The sequence below is a fragment of the Ambystoma mexicanum genome, chromosome 4p (assembly GCF_040938575.1).
Source record: "Ambystoma mexicanum isolate Mex_15411 chromosome 4p, UKY_AmexF1_1, whole genome shotgun sequence".
NCBI lineage: Eukaryota > Metazoa > Chordata > Amphibia > Caudata > Ambystomatidae > Ambystoma > Ambystoma mexicanum.
The window spans coordinates 222,027,507-222,046,646 of NC_090927.1; the positions used below are offsets into that span (position 1 = coordinate 222,027,507).

At 45.8% G+C, this 19,140-nt stretch overlaps 1 long non-coding RNA gene across 1 annotated transcript in view; it reads right to left on the reverse strand.

Annotated features, from left to right (window-relative positions):
- Positions 1-470: 470 nt before the first annotated feature.
- LOC138453157 (uncharacterized) overlaps positions 471-19,140 on the reverse strand; it is a 253,342-nt gene continuing 234,672 nt past the window's right edge. The window contains exon 2 of the long non-coding RNA XR_011260369.1: positions 471-991. This is a non-coding gene — a long non-coding RNA (uncharacterized lncRNA). The remainder of the gene's footprint in view (positions 992-19,140) is intronic.

A 19,140-nucleotide genomic window follows, 5' to 3' on the forward strand; every position in this document is an offset into this window, starting at 1 on the left:
ACCTTCAAGTCCTTCCTGAAGATCCTTCTTAAAATATATGGCCCTGAACATATGTAGGGCCTCTGGGATGCATCAGAGCAAGACCGTATGTCTACTTTAGGGCAGAGGAAGAGTTCTACCCGGCAAGGATAGGGCACTCAAAATGTAAATTAGATAAATAAACAGTCATTCAACACTTTTTTTTGCTGTTGATTTTTTTTAATACGTAAATATTTTCCACAAATATGTGTGAGTGATCAAGGGAAACGAGAGAGCCCAAACCAAGGAAGGTGTGACTGAGGAAGTTCTCCCCCTATAATTGTTTTAGTACGGGGTTAAATATTTCTGTGAAAAATGGGGTAAAGAGACAATATGCCGTAGGCCCTTTTCTGATTTGCTGACAGCTAAATAGCCAACCAGCTCTTCCATTTGGCTTCACCAACTGTGTCAATGCTGCACATATTTTCCAAATAAAAACATGACACACAATCTCAGCTTTGGAAGTGTTTCTTATAAGTTTCATCTTAGTATACCGGGTTCGTTGTTGTACAATTTAATTCGCATTACTACATTATTAGGATAAGTAGGCAGTCAGCACCTCTGTGATTGGATAATTTGGGATTGACTATTGTAGGAAATTCTTCATTTCAATGAATCAGTCCAGTCCTTTATGCCCTAAGGGACCGCTTGTTTAGATCTGCAATTTGCCATAAAGATTAATATATGCAACACAGCCACGTGCATGCAATACTCTGCATCGTTAGAGAAATGGGGGCGGGGGTAGATTGTGCGTGTTTTCTAAGTGGACAATACACATATGCTGAAAGTTCTCCCTTGATGGTCGCAGTGGCATGCCGGGGGTCCGTTGGCTATGGTCATTTTGGGATGCAGCAGTTTGACTTATATCTGTTGCAGGGTGCCACACTTTTTTCATATCTGAAGCAGTCTCTTTTCCTGCATCTTCCATGGTAATCACGCACGCAGTCTTTCTTTACTTTTACAGGTGCCATCCCTGTGCGATAAAAGAAACATGACTCATGAGTTATGATAGAGGCAGAATCTTCATTTTTAATCTCTTATCATTGAACATGTTTTTGGGATGCTTAATTGGACTTGCATTGTCCAAAACATAAAAAAAAGAATTGCCTGGATGCCACAAATAAGTGATGGGGTGAGCATAGGTGACAAATCAGACTGACCAAAATCCTTTACTGTCAGGCTCTGATACCGACTTGAAGTCACTGAGATTGGTATATGAGAGCTATTCAGCTCTAGCCGAACAGCGGTGTGGCATCCATCGGCATGGGTGGACGGTATCATCGACATCAATAATCAGTCAGAGAACCCTCCCCTGACATCTAGCAACTGCTAAAAATGCTGGGACAAAAAAGTTTTGCCCAGAGCCCCACAGGGCTTAGGACTTGAGTTGCGTTTCATACGCACACGCACACGCACACACTGCATTTAAGGTTTAACAGGAGATCCATACATAAACATATACAGCACACAAAATAGTTAAACAGTGTTACCCCTACATGACAAATACACATGTGCGCTCATGAATTATACACAGTTTATAGATAGCCCCCACACAGTGCTAGTCACACTCATCTGCCAATACAGGTGCCTTGTCAATATGTGCATGCAAGATTGGACACGCAAATTATTGGAGGCAGTGGTGCCCATGCCTTACCTGAAAGCTGAGACCCATGAATAGAACATTGACGTGCCACCTACTGACTAAACCTGAACCCATGCCCCCTTGCCATGGACAGGGCCTACGTATAGCTTAGCATTCAACATGATCCGTATGTACTCCTGATAGACCATCTTAGCACTGCCCTATGATAGTTTTCAAAACAAGACACACCCAATGAAAAAAGTAGTGGTTGCTAGAGACATTTTTTATTGGATGGGTGTAAAGATTTGCCAGAAATATGTGTGCATGACACACCAACCAATGAGGGTCAGAGGGATGGGGGGCGGGCGTGGGTGGTACGCTTCTACATCCCAGAATTCTTTTTTCTTAATAATGGGTTCAAATAGTGTATTGTAGAGCACAAATTCTGGGAAAAAGTGGATAAAAGCCAGAGAGTTTGCAATCAGTTTTTAGATGCATGAAAAAATCCAATCGATGCAATTCCCCAACAATGCATACAAGCATTTCTCAATGCATTTCCATGATACCTTTCCCCACAATATATGCCAGTTTGTTAAAGGTGCTAATTCAGCACCACATGGGGGGGCGTACCTACCAACTACAGGAGTAACAAAAATGTGTGGTGGGGTGGTCACATGGGGAATAACACAATTACTGTGAGCCACAGATACACTGTATACGGGACTTCACTGGAAATAGTAGGGGGTAATGAAACATTGGATGTAATGGGGTCCAACACATTGCTCTATGATTAGCTAAAGGAGGGGAGGGACAAAAATAGCACAATCACAAATACGCGTAGTGGGAAATCCCACGGAGCAGGCTAGATCTGGGAACTTTCCAATATGAAACATGTGACCACAATGATAGAGTTGTGCAAAGGGGGGAGGAGGCTAAATTTACCTGTCATATGGGTACTAAGACAGCCGGAACTGGGTGAGGTAACTGTGGGGTGGTCAGCCAAATAAGCTGCTTGGCACGGTAGTAGGGAGGGAAGCACTGCACCAGTGTGCCGATCACATGACCACTGGGGTCCATCAGCAGGCGGCAGTGGGATAGGAACACTGGATGGAGTGGCGTTCCTGGGAGGACCAATCATACCTAAGTTCCTAAGCTCTGACGAGGGGACCAGCCCTCCAAGTATCTACCACAAAGTCCACAAAGGTCTTAATCTAACAGATATTATGTGAATGTCCCCTTTCCTACCAGCTGCAGTGTGTCTCGTGTTCTGTTCCCAATGGTGCTTCATTAATAACAAGATGTTACAGGGTGGGTTGTGAAAAAAATGTGGTACCACATGGGGATGTGAGGTTAAGGGAAACTATTCAACTGTTTGCGTTAATGCAGCTTTCACTAATTAATTTAACTATTGCAGGGGAGGAGGCGATTGCAAACCAATCGAATTCCTGGGAAGCACGGACAGAACGAATCCTCCAACTTTAAAGTGTTTCTCCTGACTTCCGACTATTGTATTTCTTGTAATAAAACTGCCGTTCATAGTCCATTCAGATGTCAGCCTCTCGATCAGAGCTAAATCACTGTTCTGTTTGATTTGTGCTCACCCAGCTCTAATAAACAGCATTGCTTCTTGCCAGTTTGTGATACATTTTTTGAGTGTGTGGTTTTTAATATGCACTAATTAGTGGTTCCCTGACTACATTTCTGGACACCCCAGTGAGCTAACTCAGCCCTTCCCAGTCTGTTGAGGGTATCCAGGCCTCCCTCCCTGGGGGCATAGGTCTGACGACCACAGACCTTTTCACAGCGCATCACTGACGAGGACCTGCAGACACAGAGTTTGCAAACGTCTGCCAGGTCCCGGGAGCCGTCCTGCATTTCAGTGGAAGGGCGGGCCCGTGGAAATGACTCAGTGCCAAGTGGACTCGAGAGTATTGAGGACATGAGTATAACTGTGCAAGAAGATGCTGTTGAATAGGTGTGTTCTAGCAGAAGGGGTAGGGATAAATTGCTTTTCTGATGTCTAGGACACACATTCGAGAGAAGGGAGGACAATCGGCTATAGTAGTGCAGATATTAGAATGTACCACCCAATAGAGTGTGGGCACTGGTGTGGGCATGCCAGCGGTAGAGCAGGAGGGGTGCGTAATGTGTGGTGAACTCCGTTAAACAGGAGTGGCGAGTTGTACAGGCGATTGAATAGTTGCATAATTGGGGTACGAGTTGTGTTGGATTTTTTCTTGTAGAGAGGGACACACATGGAGTAGCTAGCATTGTTGAATGGTGAGGGTTTGTGGTGGAAAAACCAGTACCCAGAGGTATCCCTTGTAAAATAGCAGACTTTTCGCATTACTAAGAGTGTGCCGGTTGTGCATGGGTAGAGACTGGACACTCTTGCAGTAACATAGAGAACAGTGAGCCCCTGCAGAGGACTGCCAAATACTAACATCGAGTGAGTGCTCGGGCCTGTGGAGACGGCCAGTGTGATTGAGTAGAGTGCTTGGTTGGGCCTGTGGAGCGGACCAGAGCGAGCATTGAAGGGTGTGCTTGGGAATAAAGAAGGGGGGGAAGAGTTGGGAAACAGAACAAGGGGAAACACAGGGTAGTGGAATAAAAAAGAAAAGTTAATAATGGCATACATGGACGTGTGACAGTAAAATAATAGAGAATACATGTTCATACCCGTTAACAAAATATAAAGACACCAAGCCTAAAAAGAAGCAGAATATATTAGGTCTCTGGAAACTATACACAGAGACTAAAGAGGCTAGAGTAAAGAAAGAAGGAGTGACAGAGGGAGGGGACAGACCGAGATCACTGCCCCCTTCCTATGTGTAACTTTACCATCAGACGCAGGGTACACAGACAAGGGGAAAAGCACAGGGTAAAAAGAGAAGGAGGGATAAAGAGAGAAGATGCATATGTGGGGCGAAAGAAGATATTTAGCAGACATTGCAAAGAACACATGCCAGCAAGTGGATGCGTTGTTCAGTGAAGCAGAATGGATGATCTAAGAGAAGGTGAGGCGTAAAGACAAGGGGGATTGGGTATCGGGAAGAATACAATTCAAATTAGATGGGGAGGACGGAGAAGGGGAAATGGGAAAAGACGATGAGGGGGATGAGGAGGACATAGCATCAGGTGAAATAGGAGACAGGCAGAGTGATGTGGACAGTGACGAATGGACAGCCGACAAAATAAGGAGAAGGGGAAGAAACGACAGGATGGAGACAGTTGCAGTAGGGATTGGTCCACCTCCTTACGCAGTAGTACGGGGAAGTGAAAAATGGGAACAACACAATTTGTCAGGGAAGGAGGGGCAGGTCCAAAAACATGGTTAATGCCATTATTACAGAAGGGATGAGGGGGAGCGCATTATGTGCCCTGGCAAACAATGGACTGGGACAACCTAATATGTAGTTTACCCTCTCTCGTGGCCGGGGCCAGTAAATGGACACACGTACTAGAGAAAAAGGCAGCAGGGGTGACCTTGGCCATAGGGGTTATGAAAAGTCTGTTTGCCGCAATCATAGGAGAACAAGCAGACAAAGGGCCTCATTACGACTCAGGCGGTAAGGGTTTTACGGCGGCGTTAACAGCGCCGACCCTTACCGCCTGAGTACGAGGTCCCTTAGCGCCATGGCGGACTTAACACCTGCTTTTAGCAGGTGTTAAAATCCATGGCGCTAAGGGACCATGGAGTTAATTACGCCACCGTAATTTACGGTGGCGTAATTAACGCCTTCCCCACTCCCATTATGCCCTATGGGGAAAAAATGGGAATGGGGAAGGGTAAATGGGGATTGGGGACTTACCGCCCCGCCAAGGTCGGAATGGGGCGGTAAGTCCGCCAACCACCATGGGGTAAACGTAGTTTACGCCAAGGTGGTAAAGTCACGGCCCAGGCGGTAACTTACCGCCTGGGTCGTGATGAGGCCCAAAACCTGGAATCAGGCGGGCTACAAAGGAGTGAAATTGAACATCAATGCTGATGACAGAGCTCCATTTAACAATTGGCGAGGACATGTCTGGGAAGTTCTAATAAGTGTGTATCAGACTGTTATGACCTGGGGGCAGTGATGACTCACAAAATGAAACGAGAAGACGACCCGGCAGGATATATAAAGAGTGTTCAGGATTTATGGACCCAAGAGACACAAAGGTCCTGGGACAAATTCATACCATTGTTTTATCACATAATAGTGAAGGGACTTCCAACAGAAGTACAGGCATCGTCAGACAAGATAGCGGGCATAGAGGCTGGCACAAAATACAAGCCACAATAATACACTATTGTAAAAGGAAGCAGCAAAGTGAGAGTTAGGCAGCGGAGAATGACATGAAGGCAGAAAACAAATGAGTACAAAAGAAGCTGGCTAAATACACTATGGAAGGAGCACTGTAAGTGCGGGTTGCTGCTACCGTGGAACCAGCACCTCAGGGAATATTCTCTGTATGTCAAATACTGCAACAATTATCAGCACCATTAACCTCTTACCGCCCAGCTCGGAATGACTTGAAAAAATCCTTTTTCTCTGTACCCTTGCAGAAAGATTCAGGATATATGACTATATTCACGTATCCTAGAATCAGATTTGAGCACATTCGTTTGCAACGTGCAAAAGTGAAGCACAGTAATTCAATGGGGGTCATTACGAGGTGGGCGGTAAGGGTTAACGGTCACTGATAATGATACTGGTGCCGGAAAACCTTTACCGCCGTATTCCAAGGTCCCTTAGCGGGTCCCAGCAGGAACGGATGGTCTGACCAGGCGTTCTCTGTGGGTCCCGTTAAGGGACCTTGGAGCTAATAACGGGCCTGCAATTTGTGGGCCCGTTATTAGCGCCTTCCCCATTCCCCTTGAGCCCTATGGGGGCTCAAATGGGAATGGGGAATGGTTAACTGAATGGGGACTTACCGGGTCCGCAGAGGTCGAAATGTCCCGGTAAGTCCCCATTCAGCCAGACCGGACCCGGACCCGGGTTTGGAGGCAGCCATGGCGCTAATAGCACCATGGCTGCCTCCAAACTCGTAATGACCCCCAGTATGTATATGACCTGCTACTATGCAGTGAGACAGCGAAAGAGTGTAGAACAGACTGAGTGCGCATTTTGTCACTACTCACAGAAAAAGGGTTCAGGTGGATAAGGAAAAATTGCAGTACTGTCTCGAAGAGGTGGTGTAATTGGGACAAATATTCTCTGGTGCAGGGTGAATAATAATGCCAGAAAGAACACAGGCCATTCATTCAACCGCTCATTCACGAAGTGAAAGAAATGCAGAAGTTCCAAGGTTTATGCAATTACTACAGAGATTGGGTATTTGATTACATTACATTCACTTAACCTTTACTACAGGGCCTTAAAGAAGGGTAAAAAGAAAAGAGGGACATACTATGGACATTTGACATGAAATAGAGTTTCGCAGAACTAAAAGAGGCACTAGCACATGCACCAGTGTTATCAACACCAAACTATAGCGAGAAGTTCTATTTGTTCTCACATTCAGATGGCTCAGTGATGACGACTGTCCTCACACAAAAGAAGCCGCAGGGACATAAACCACTAGCTCACTACAGTGGAAGCTTAAACGCAGTAATGCAAGGACACTCCCCTTGTGAACAATCGCTTGCTGCTTCAGTGTTTGCAATTGAGAAAGCATCACCGTTTACCATGGGGTGTCCCATAGTATTGTACATGGAACACTCATTGTTTGCAGTTCTTGAGAAATCAAAAAGCACATCGACCACCCAAACAGCGTCGGGACATGAGATCATACTGAGAAACCCAGCAATAGAGGTGGTGAGGTGTCGAACTGTAAACCCAGCAGTCTACCTAGCAGAACCAATAGAGGAAGGGGACTAGATACATAACTGTGCAGCACACATGGACAGGATGGAAGGGGAAGTGCAGGTAAAAGAGGAAGAAATAGCGGGGGCAGACATGGTCTACATTGACGGGTCTTCAAGTATTGACCCGGAGACAGGAAGGAGCAATACTGGTGCAGCAGTGGTGTTCTGCATAGATGGGTAAAATGTAATAGCAGCAGCTACGATCGCATTATTCAACACAGGTAGCAGAATTAGTGGCGATGATAACAACACTAAAATTGTTGGAAGTGCATGCAGCAAATATCTGTTCCAATTCTGCCTATGTCAAATCAACTATCCATTCCCGGCTGGCACGGTGGGAAAGGAGGGGATTCAAAAGAAGTGATGGTTCTGCTGTACAACATGCAGAACTATTAAAGGAATTCATTGAGGCATTAAACTCTCCAGTAGAGGTGGCATTAATAAAATGGCTGCCCATACAGGAAAACAAGACAGGATATCAATGGGGAACGAAATGGCTGACAGGGTGGCAAAAGCAGCAGCATATTTATCAGAGGAAGAGGGAGTGCTGAGGTACCTTGAGGAAGGAGAAAAGGTGCCACTGATCGCAGCAGAAAGAAAGATGAGTGGGGAGGAAAATAGGGAGGAAAGTTTCAATGTGATCCCCATAGTACACATGATAGAATTACAAGGAGAAGTGCCAAAAGAGGAAAAGGCATTATGGATACACAGAGGGTGTTCACTGTCACCAACATACCTGATTTGGTGGCAGAATAGCACAGGGAAGCCTGTGATGCCCATAAAATTGTTAAATGCAGCTTCAGAATAGCTGCATTTCCCCACTCATACATCCAAGGAAAGCATAGCCGCAGAGCTGAGCGAGGAATGGTAAATTGCAAACATGCATGAGTTAGTAAATGAGTTTGTGGAAAATTTAATGGTTTCCAAACATTTTCTGTCTGGTCATTCATTGAAAACCTTAAGTGGAATGATACCCTGGCCGGAAGGGCCCTTCTGGTACTTGTCGACATGCAAAAGACATGTGCTTCCTACAGGTACCTAATAGTAGTAGTGTGTCCATTTGCACATTGGCTTGAAGGATGCCAAATCCGCAGCGAAGTTTTTAGTCAGGGAAGTATTCCCAAGATAGGCCATATGTGAAGAGATAAGATCAGAAAATGGTCAACACTTCACCAATGATCTCTTTGAGGAGATAACACGTCTTCTGGGAATTGAACACAAACTTTGCACAGCTTACCACCCACAGGCGAATGGATTGTGGGAAGGATGAATGGTCTAATAAAAGAGTGCTTGGCTAAGTTAACAAACACTATGGGGGGTCATTACGAGTTAGGAGGTAGCCATGCCACTATTAGCGGCATGGATACCCCCATAACAGTTACCGGGTCCATGTTCCTTGAATGAGGAATTACGGGGCCATTCGGACCTTGGAGGGCCCGGTAATTCCTCATTCAAGGAACCCATCCCCATTCCCATTCGAGCCCCCATTGGGCTCAATGGGAATGGGGAGGGTGCTAACAACGGGCCTGTTAATAACAGGCCTTTGTTAGCACCCTGGTCTGCTCGCGGGACCCGGTAAGGGTGCCTGGTAAAACCAGGCATCCTTAGCGGGTTCCCGCGAGCAGACTCATAATGAGGCGGTAAGGGGTTGACGGCTCCGGCACCTTTACCGGCACCGTTAACCCCTTATCGCCTCACTCGTATTGACCCCCTATGTGTCAAAATTGGCTTTTTGTCTCCCTCTTGCACTCTAGGCCATCCATAACACACCTTCTGCGGATCACCACCTGACTCTGCATGAAATTGTAATAGGAAGGAGTATGCATGTGCCTGTCCCTCCTTCACTTCAATTTCAGATGTTAACTCTAGCTCAGAAATCATTGGAAATAACTGAGATGCCAAATGGGCTTCACTCCATTTCCCACCAGGTCCAGCAAACCACAAGTGCTCCAACCAACAATTAAGAAAGTTTCCACAAACACAGCCACTCTACCCGGGGGATAAGGTCCTTATTTGAAACACAGTGAGAAAGAGGAAAGAGCTTCGGTTTTGTGGCCAGTTTGAAGTAACCTTCTCAACACTCGCAGCAGTGAAGATAAAATAATGTTGTGTATAGATTCATCACACCGATGTTCGATGAGATACCAGCAGCACATTGGAAAGAGGAGGAGAAACTTGACGGGAAGTATAACTCAGTTTGCATTAACATTTTGTACTATAATAATAGGGTGTTACAGGAAACCCACAATGAGGATGGATGGCTGACAAGGAGAAAGAAGAGGGGCTGCAATTGATGAGAAGAGTGGGGTAAAATTAAAAAGCATTATACTGTTCTGCATCTTTGTTTTCTGTCTTCTTCTCTTCTAGAATTCAGCACATAAAGATAAATTGAGCCCATCAGCCGGTGGTGAGGGGGAAGCATGCACTAAGAGAAGTGTGGCTACCACACTTGAATTTTTAAACACTGCTGGGGAAGGAGTAGTTCTGGCCTCAGAACATTTGTGTTATGGGTAAATGAATAAAGTGGGATGGGTGAGCACCAATGATGCCTGTTATGTGTGCTCAATGATTCAACACCTCACAGAAACACCAAAACAATTCTTGCCACAAGAGGTGGCAGCCGAAGAGGGAGGGTGTCTGGCACATCTGGCCTTGTGTAGAACCAGGGGTATGTTTCAGGGACATATAGTAGAAGTAAAGTGGATTGATGAGGGGGAAGAGGTATACAAGGACAACTTTATAAAACTGGAAAGTATGGCCCAGGAGGAGGACAAGAAACACATGGTTCTGGAATATGTAACAGAGGGGGCCCAAAAGGGAAACAGTGGCCGCTGTCCATTAAAGAATATATTGTAAAACCTCCACAGGGAGTGATGTCCCATGGTGCCGCACCAGGCCCTTGATGCAAATCTAGGATTCTGTATTACACAATGGGAAATTGGAAAGAGGGATGGCACAGTGCCATGCAGAAGGGTTGGTGGGCTTTGAAGAGTGGGTGGTTAAGAAAATTAATGGTAGATATAAGAACATTTGGAACAGTTATATACATGCTTTAACTTGGATAAAAGAAAATACACGTCCAAAAACATAAAGCCACTCACACAATATTCTCTATGTTTCAGGGTTAACAAAACAATAATGCTGGGATGAATACCGGCTGCAGGAAGACGAAGGACATTGCAGCGTTGCAGATGGGCACCTCTGCTGTGATGGACATTAGGTGAGCATGCGTAACAAGCGCATACATTGAACTACCAATAGATTTGAAGGGAAAATGTGCACTGGTGACTCTTCATAACCCGACATTAGTGGTGACCCACGTAGCACTCTGCCCTGGGGTGGAACAAGGTCAATAAGTGCAAGAATCTGTCATCACATGGGTATTGAATAAGTAATTGAGTCCCATGGGGAATCTGTGGGGCAACACAATTGCTGATCAGAACTCGATACTGCCACACAGATTCCCCATGGGACTCAATTACTTATTCAATACCCATGTGATGACAGATTCTCGCACTTATCGACCTTGTTCCACCCCAGGGCGTATTGCTATGCCCCCAATAACACAAACCACTGTCCTGATGTAAGTTGACACAGTTCTCCTATGAATATGGAGTCAGTCTCAAGCTTGTGAATCTGACTTTTCCGTTGTATTCTAGCTTTCAACCATGCACATTAGTTGATTTATAATAGAGATTACCGACAGCAGGTCACTAACTACTGGTCTTTCTCATTGAACCCTCACATGGTATAGCTGGTACGGTGGATTGAAACCCCCATGATCCCTTTTCCGTTGTTAATTGATATGGTCGGTAAGTGTATGAGGAGTTTATGAGAGTGATTAATAAGCTTGATTGAGCACAACCTTTTTGACAAGGATTCATCATTAGCCTAGAGGCAACATTTAATTAGTTACTCTTCTCCTTTTTGCAGAGTATCATGAATTGGGACAGAACAAACTTTTTTACTCAGAATGAACAGCAGAGACACTGCAACCCAGAACTAAGACCCTGAAGAATTTTCTGTTAAGGATTTGTAATTTTTTTGGATATGGGAAAGAAACATGTTAATATTTCTCTTCCATACTGTTTATTACATTTGTTTAGATGTGTGACTGTATTTATGTTGTGCAATTGTAATGTCTTGTGTTCCATGCTCTATCGATTAATTCTGAGTGTGATGAATGTTTAATTATTTGATATGTGTTAAGTGACGTGTCTTCTGCCACCACGACAGTGTAAAGATACACTTTTTGACCGATTGTACTCTTTTGCTATTGTGACTTTTTAATTTTGATACTACGTTGAGTGAACACTCTCCTAATAATATTTGTTATTTTTTCACTTTTTTTGATTGACTATTGACTTCTTAGTCGCTTTCCTGAGTTAGCTCAATATACGTTCTCCCTCTGCTTTTCGGATAACTTATAGCAACCTCTCTCTGTGTATTGTCTGCCCTTTGTTGTTTCCAGGGTTGACCGGTTAGCTTTCCTTTCCCTGGAGTTCCTCTTTGTAATTGATAATATTCACAGCACCACCACCAGATTAATAGAATTGCCATGCATTATGGGGGGAGTGTTCGCCTGATGGGACAACAATATGGATTTTCAGGGAATAATTGGATGGGTACGAGGAAGAGGGGGATATGACCAGGGTAACAAGGGTGTGGGTGCATAAAGAAAAAGAAAAGGATATGGAAGGGGCAGACGTACTGATCAAAGTTTGGCATGTGTTAAAGGTGCTAATTCAGCACCAGATAAGGGGACGCACCTACCAACTACAGGAGTAACGAGGATGTGTGGTAAGGGTGGCGACATGGCAAATAGCACAACTAGTCTGAGACACAAATACTCTGTATACAGGACTTCACCGGAAATGGTAGGGGGTAACGATACATTGGATTTAAATGGGGTCCAACAAATTGATCTATGATTAGCTAAAGGAGGGGATGAACAAAAATAGCACAATCACAAATACGCGTAGTGGGAAATCCCTTGCAGCGGGCTGGATCTGGGAACTTTCGAATATGAAACACGTGACCACAATGAGAGGGATTTGCAAAGGGCGGAGGAGGCTCAATATACTCATCATTTGGGAATTAAGCCAGCCGGAACTGTGTGAGGTAACTGCAGGGTGGTCAGCCAAATAAGCCACCTGGCACGTTAGCGGGGAGGGTGCCACTGTACCAGTGTGGCAATCACATGACTGCCGGGGCCCCTTCGGCAGGCGGCCGTGGGAAAGGAACAGTGGCCAGAGTGGAATTCATGGGAGGACCAATCAGACGGTAAGTTCCTAAGCTCTGATGAGGGGGGTCATCCCTCAAAGTATCTACCACAGAGTCTGCAAAGGACATTATTTAACAGGTATTGTGTGAATGTCCGCTTTTCCAACAGCTGCTGGGTGTCTCGTGTTCCGTTCTCAATGGTGCTGACCAATGGCAGCATATTAAAGTTCCGGTGATCTGCACAATTGTTGCTACATTAAGAGAATAAAATATGGTACCACATGCGGAGGTGAGGATGGAAGCTATTGAACTGTTTGCTCTAAGGACACTTTCACTAATTAATGTAACTATCGCGGAGGAGATTGTACACCAATCAAATCCCTGGGATGCACAGAAAGAACGAATCCTCCAACTTGCAAGTGTTTCTGCTGACTTCCGACTACTGTATTTCTTGTTATAAAACTGCTCTTCATAGTCCATTCAGATATCAGCCTCTCGATCAGGGCTAATCCACTGTTCTGTTTGATTTGTTCTCACCCACCTGCAATAAACAGTGTTGCTTCTTGACAGTTTGTGCTCCATTTTTTGAGTATGTGATTTTTATTATATATTATTATGCCCTATTTAGTGGACTCCTGACTACACCAGTATAAAAAACATTTTCACACTGGCTGTGCGCATACATTTCCATGCTGGCTGCACCTATACATGCCAGTATTCCCATATAAGAACTTACTCATGTTTGCTTTATGCATAATGGCAGTAATAACAGTGGTGCAGCCAGTATGGTTAATTTTTCTGACTCTGGCATAGCATTTTTTACTCAGCATCACGGATAAAGCAAAGATGGTCATATTATATGGCTAGATTGGCTTACATTTCTAAAGCCAGTCTGGCTACGTCTTCTGACTGTCATGGAAATTTTAATAGGACAACAAGGTGAAAGCAAACATGATAAGCAAACATCATTTGCTTTAAATTTGATGCCCTGTAAAAAATGCGATGCCACTGTCGGAAACATAACCAGACTCGCTGTATCAACATAGGCTAGTGTAGCCACATAACTCTTATCATGTTTGCTTTAACCTTAATGCCCAGCAAAAAGTGAAATTCCAGAAGCAGAAAACGTAACCAGACTAACATAACCAAAAATCGTAACCAGTGACTGCAGCAATGCAGCCCAGTCTAGCCATGTATGAAAACGTATCATGCAATCATGGTAAGTGTTGAAAGGGTGTCACAAAGAAAACCCTCACCGACTCTGGAGGGTTTGCATTTTGAAATATACAGAAGTATGTTTGGATGGAGGGATGATATTATAAGATTCAAGGGGTTTTGGGATTTTTGGCGCTATGGCCGACCCTTGCTGCCTCATATTCATTGAGCTACCACCACCCTAACCAGGCATCCAAAACGGTGTTTATTACTAGGACACGGTAGCCCGTACTGTCTTACATCTGGACTAATCCTGAGGGGGTTGCACTGATGAGTTGGCTGAATCCCTAGGGAACTTCTACATGCCTCTCTCCTAACTCTGCTTAGTGTTCTATTTGAAAGGTTGAGCACAGTGCCTTACATTCATGCTGCTGGAATCACTCAAGCAACCATGCACACATTCTCCTGCCCGTTCTGCTCTGTTGGTCCTGTCCAGTAGTCATCCCACCACTCTTCTGTCCCTCTGATCTTTCAATCTGCCTTCCTACCTCTACCTCCAACCTTTGAGGTTCATCTCTTGCCTCTCCTTCTTTTTCCTCCTTCTCCACTCCTTTACTCACTACAACTATCCCAGACTACCACACTACCACTCTACCTGCCGCCACCTCTCTCCCCTACTACCACTTTGCTTCATTACCATGATTACCTCCTCACAACTACTGCTACCTCTACTCCTCTACCGTTCATTTCTACTATCACTCTCCTCTTCTTACTCCTAGCACTACCACTTCTACTACCTCTCCTCCTTCTACAACTTCTTTACTTCTACAACTACTCCCTTCCTCTTTGTACTGCCATGCACTACTTTCGACTACAATTACCACCCACTTCCACTACCGAATACCACTATCTGTCACTCCACTACTACCCTTCTCCTTTCACTTCATTCCACTACCTCTACTTCTCACTACCAGTACAGCCTCTTGCTTCTCACTACTGTTAGCCCCTCTTCACTACTGCTCCTCACTACTACCACCTACTCTACCAATGCTCCACTCACTCCCGTCACTCACGCACAATCACTCCAAAGGCCACTCTCCCAGTATCAGCCTCCACACTTCACCTCTTACTTATCTCTCGGTCCATCTCCTTCCACCTGCTGACCTCACCCTACTAACCCACAACAAAACCCTCCCCAAACTCCTTATGTTACCCTCCCCTTCCCAGGATTGGCCATCTCTCCCTAGCCAATCAACTTACCTTGTCTGTGGATGTGTGGCAGGGGAGGGATTGGGAGGCCTCATATGACTTTTAAGCCCAGCCTCCTTTTCGTTGTGTCCCTGCGCGTTCCAGGCATAGAATCTGCCCCTGTCCATAGCAGACTGTTGTCTCCGGTATCCTCGGCCTACCCATATGCCTATTCCCAATAAATAATTCTGTGGTGTGCTAGTGTGTTCTTTCTCTTAGCAGATGGATCCATGCTCATCTCTATGCTGCGTCAGCTCGCGACTCCTCCATGGTGCCTCCCCGCACCTCCCTGACGCGGCCACCACTGACATTTCCCATGGCATTTCGTCTCCCCCATTGGGCTGATACAGCCACCCTGATGCCGGCATCTATGGTGGCTCTTCCTGGCAGCACACTCGTCGGCTCCCCACTGCAATTCTTGATTCTGTTGCAGCTTTTGCGCTGGTCCTGCTGATCCAGCATCCCGTTCCTTGACCCGGCTGCACCTCCCATGGCCGCAGAGAAGAGACGCAGTATGGATGACCCTTTGTTCCATCCACACTGTGTCTCTCTCTGGCGGCCTGGGTGAAAGCCGGGTAAAAAACGATGTTTAAAAATTGAGGGACAGATGCAAACCAAGAGGCTCTTGCTTTGCATCTGTCCCTCAATTTCTAAAAATCGTTTTGGGTTGGGTATACTTCTACATCTGTGCACCCGGGTGCACGGATGCACAGGTACACCTGGAGGCACAGATGCAAAGTAAGCCTGTCCCTCAATTTCTAAAAATCGTTTTGGGTTGGATGTATTTGTACATCTGTTCACCCCTCTTGGCTAGAGGGGTACACAGATGTAGAGGTAAACCCAACCCAAAACGATTTTTAGAAATGGAGGCACAGATGCAAAGCAAGCCTGTCCCTCAATTTCTAAAAATTGTTTTGGTTGAGTGTATTTGTACATCTGTGCACCCCTTTTTGCAGGAGGGGTGCACAGATGTAGAGGTACACCCAACCCAAAACGATTTTTAGAAATGGAGGCAAAGATGCAAAGCAAGTCTGTCCCTCAATTTGTAAAAATCTTTTTGGGTTAGGTGTATTTGTACATCTGTGCACCCCTCTTGGCAAGAGAGTCTGAAATCATCTTCATCATCATCAGAATAACTCTACATTGTCGTGGTTATACAAGAGCTATATATTTAAAGGAATGGAATTACTCAGAATGTAGCAGCGCTATTCAATAACCCAAAGTGCTTAAGCATATATAATGTGAAAATACTACACTTCTCACCGTTGGGACAGCACTGCCACTTTTCACAGAGGCTTCTATACCTTTTATGGGGCAGCAGTGATCCAGCCTACTGGACAGCTTCACTTTTAATGGCACTTCTCAATAGGGCTGCTATACTTCAATAGTAAATGACCAACACTACCCCGCAGGGAATTGCATACTCTTGATGCCACTGAAGCAGCACTTTCACCCACCACAGCTGCTTTATTTTTAATGGCACAGTGCGTGCACTTCTCAGCCACTCTGCTTTACATTTAAACAGACCAAATTGTCATTTCTCAGCAGGACTGCAACACTATACCATTGTGTTCTGTATGTTGAATGCTTCTTCACCACCAATGTGGGTTCATGGCACTCTCCCAGTTTCTAAATAGTAGATCTGGCTACATTCAATTGGCAACCGGCATGTCCCGAGCTGCCTGTTGTGCATAAACTGCCGCTCAGGATGTTGGAAGCCGGGATGGGGCAAGGGTTAGAAGGTTCGAGCCTGTAGGATAGCAGAATCAGCAGGGTATTAAAACCTGCTCACTTATTCTGGAGTGAGGGGCCATGGATTCCCATGCACACACTTGCGAGATTAGCGCCAAATTAGTGAGATTGTGCTCCAAGGTAGGAGGCACACACATAGTCTTTGCTCTGATGTTTGACACACTCACAGCAGGGGATGGCATTTCGTTCTCCCATCCTAGTTGTGTTGATCTGCCTTTTGAGGGCTACTACAACCTGGATGATTATAGAGGGGTGGAGTAGCGGCAGTGTTGGCCTACTGGGATGCAACTGGGAGGTTTAAACCTCCTTCTTACTTGACTTTATTGTATGCAGTACATGCTAGCCAATGTTTCCCCTGTTCAGCGCTTCCCCCACGCCCCTCACAACAAGTTGGCAACAACGTGCAAATGCGGTCATATAACCGCTGGTGATGTCACTTCCTATATTTGGGCACCCCCCGGGAATTTCATAAGTCGGCTCCCTTGGTCTCAGTTTCTCGGAAAGGGCTGGACCCAGAAGGTAAGAAGGGCTGGGTGGGGGTCTGCCAGCAAGCATTCTGGCACTAGGGGAGGGGACTTGATTCTCCCTTCCTCCCTGGGGCTAGAACCAGGCCCTGTCACAATGGCTAGACCGGACTGCATTGCTGCAGCCGGTCTGGTTATGCTTTATGCCCGTGGATGCCATTTTTAGTGGCACTTGTGTTACCAAATTGCCAGAACCATTGCTACAGTAAGAAAGCGAGAAGGGAAGTTTGGTCCCAGAATGCTTAATTGTCATGCAACTGGCAATGCTTGGGCAATGAAAATGCCAGTGTACTGGTTGTTTCATTTCGGTGCTCTGCAGTTATATGAACCAATGAGAGTTTGCCAAAAGTGATATGGGTCAATCAGGAGTTACACATCAAGCCTCCTTGGATGTAGCCGAGCAGAACGCCTTCCATTTTCCCGAGGCTCTCCTTTCCCACGCAAAACATGGTGTCTCTGGGTACCTTTCATTTATGTAAAAATGTTGGTCTTCGGTCAATTACCTTTTTTTATTTTTCATACTGGAAAAATAATTTATTTAGAAAGACCACTCGGTGCCCGCAAAGAGCGGTCTTTCTAAATCGAACTGTCGCACAAGAGTGTGCATAGGGGCTGACACTGACAGGCGGGGCGAGCCGATAAGTCTCTGACTGTGTGTGTGTGTGTCACTGTGTGCGTGCGTGTGTGCATGTGAAACGTGTCTATGCAGGGCGGGGGTAGGAGCTGGGGAGGAGCAAAGGGGAACTCTGAGGTGAAAGCCCCCTATTTTTAAAAACAAACCCACTGGCATGTCCTTTTCCCGCTTTCTGAGGGCTGCACAAAATGGACCGAAAATAATTGGTCTTTTTTAAGTGCTACCTTCAGAAAGCGGAAAGATGACATAGAACCAACATAACTTCTGAACCCATATGCATGCATTGGTATTGGCCGACCCCTTTCCCTCATCCGGACTAATTAGGGCTCACAACGTAGTTGTCAAGTGTTGACAATAAAAGGCCGTAGGATTTTATTGTGCAGATATAGTTGATATAGTTATGGAGATAACAATAATCACCTATCATAATAGTATCATACTTTTGGGCACCGGGTCCTGAGGTTACCCCCTCTGGCCTGTGCTGCCTTCTCATGTCCCACGACTTGTTGTGGGCACCGTACAGTGCCTTGTACCTCTTTTCCTTTGTTCTTCTCCCTTATTTTGTAGGGTGGGAGGGTTCTGTGGTAAGAAGCAAAGGTTGGAAGACACTGTTCAGGGTCCACAAACAGATTGTGTTTTCTCAGAGCATGCTGGTCTTATTTATAAGACCCAGGGGATCCCTGGGTCTTTGAAGTGCATAATAGTGGGGGCTGGGAGACAACCCCGGTCCAGAATAGCTGACTGTCTGGCCCCCTGGAAGGGGGCAGGTCTTTGAACCTGAGCCCTGCCTGACTGTTGGTTTCCTTGGGTGCTTAGCACCTTGCTGTTTGGAGGAAGGGTGAGATCATTGTTCACACCTCACCCTTCCTCAGCTTTGTGTGACAGAGACTGTGTGTCTCTGCAGCTAAAGAGGGGAGAGGAGCGGGCAAAGGGGGGTTGGGCTACCCCTCTCTTGGCCTGCTGATGGTAACACCACTTACCCTGCCTCGCCTTGGGCGGCCCTGCGGCATTGCCCATTTTAGATGGTTTCTCAATGGTAACTCTGTTCAGCACCAAACTCCGACCTAAGTATCCCCGAAGGTCCGACGGAGAGGGATCTGCAAACAGCAGCTCTCTTGCTAATACTGACCTGGCGCGGTGACGTTCAGGGGCTTCT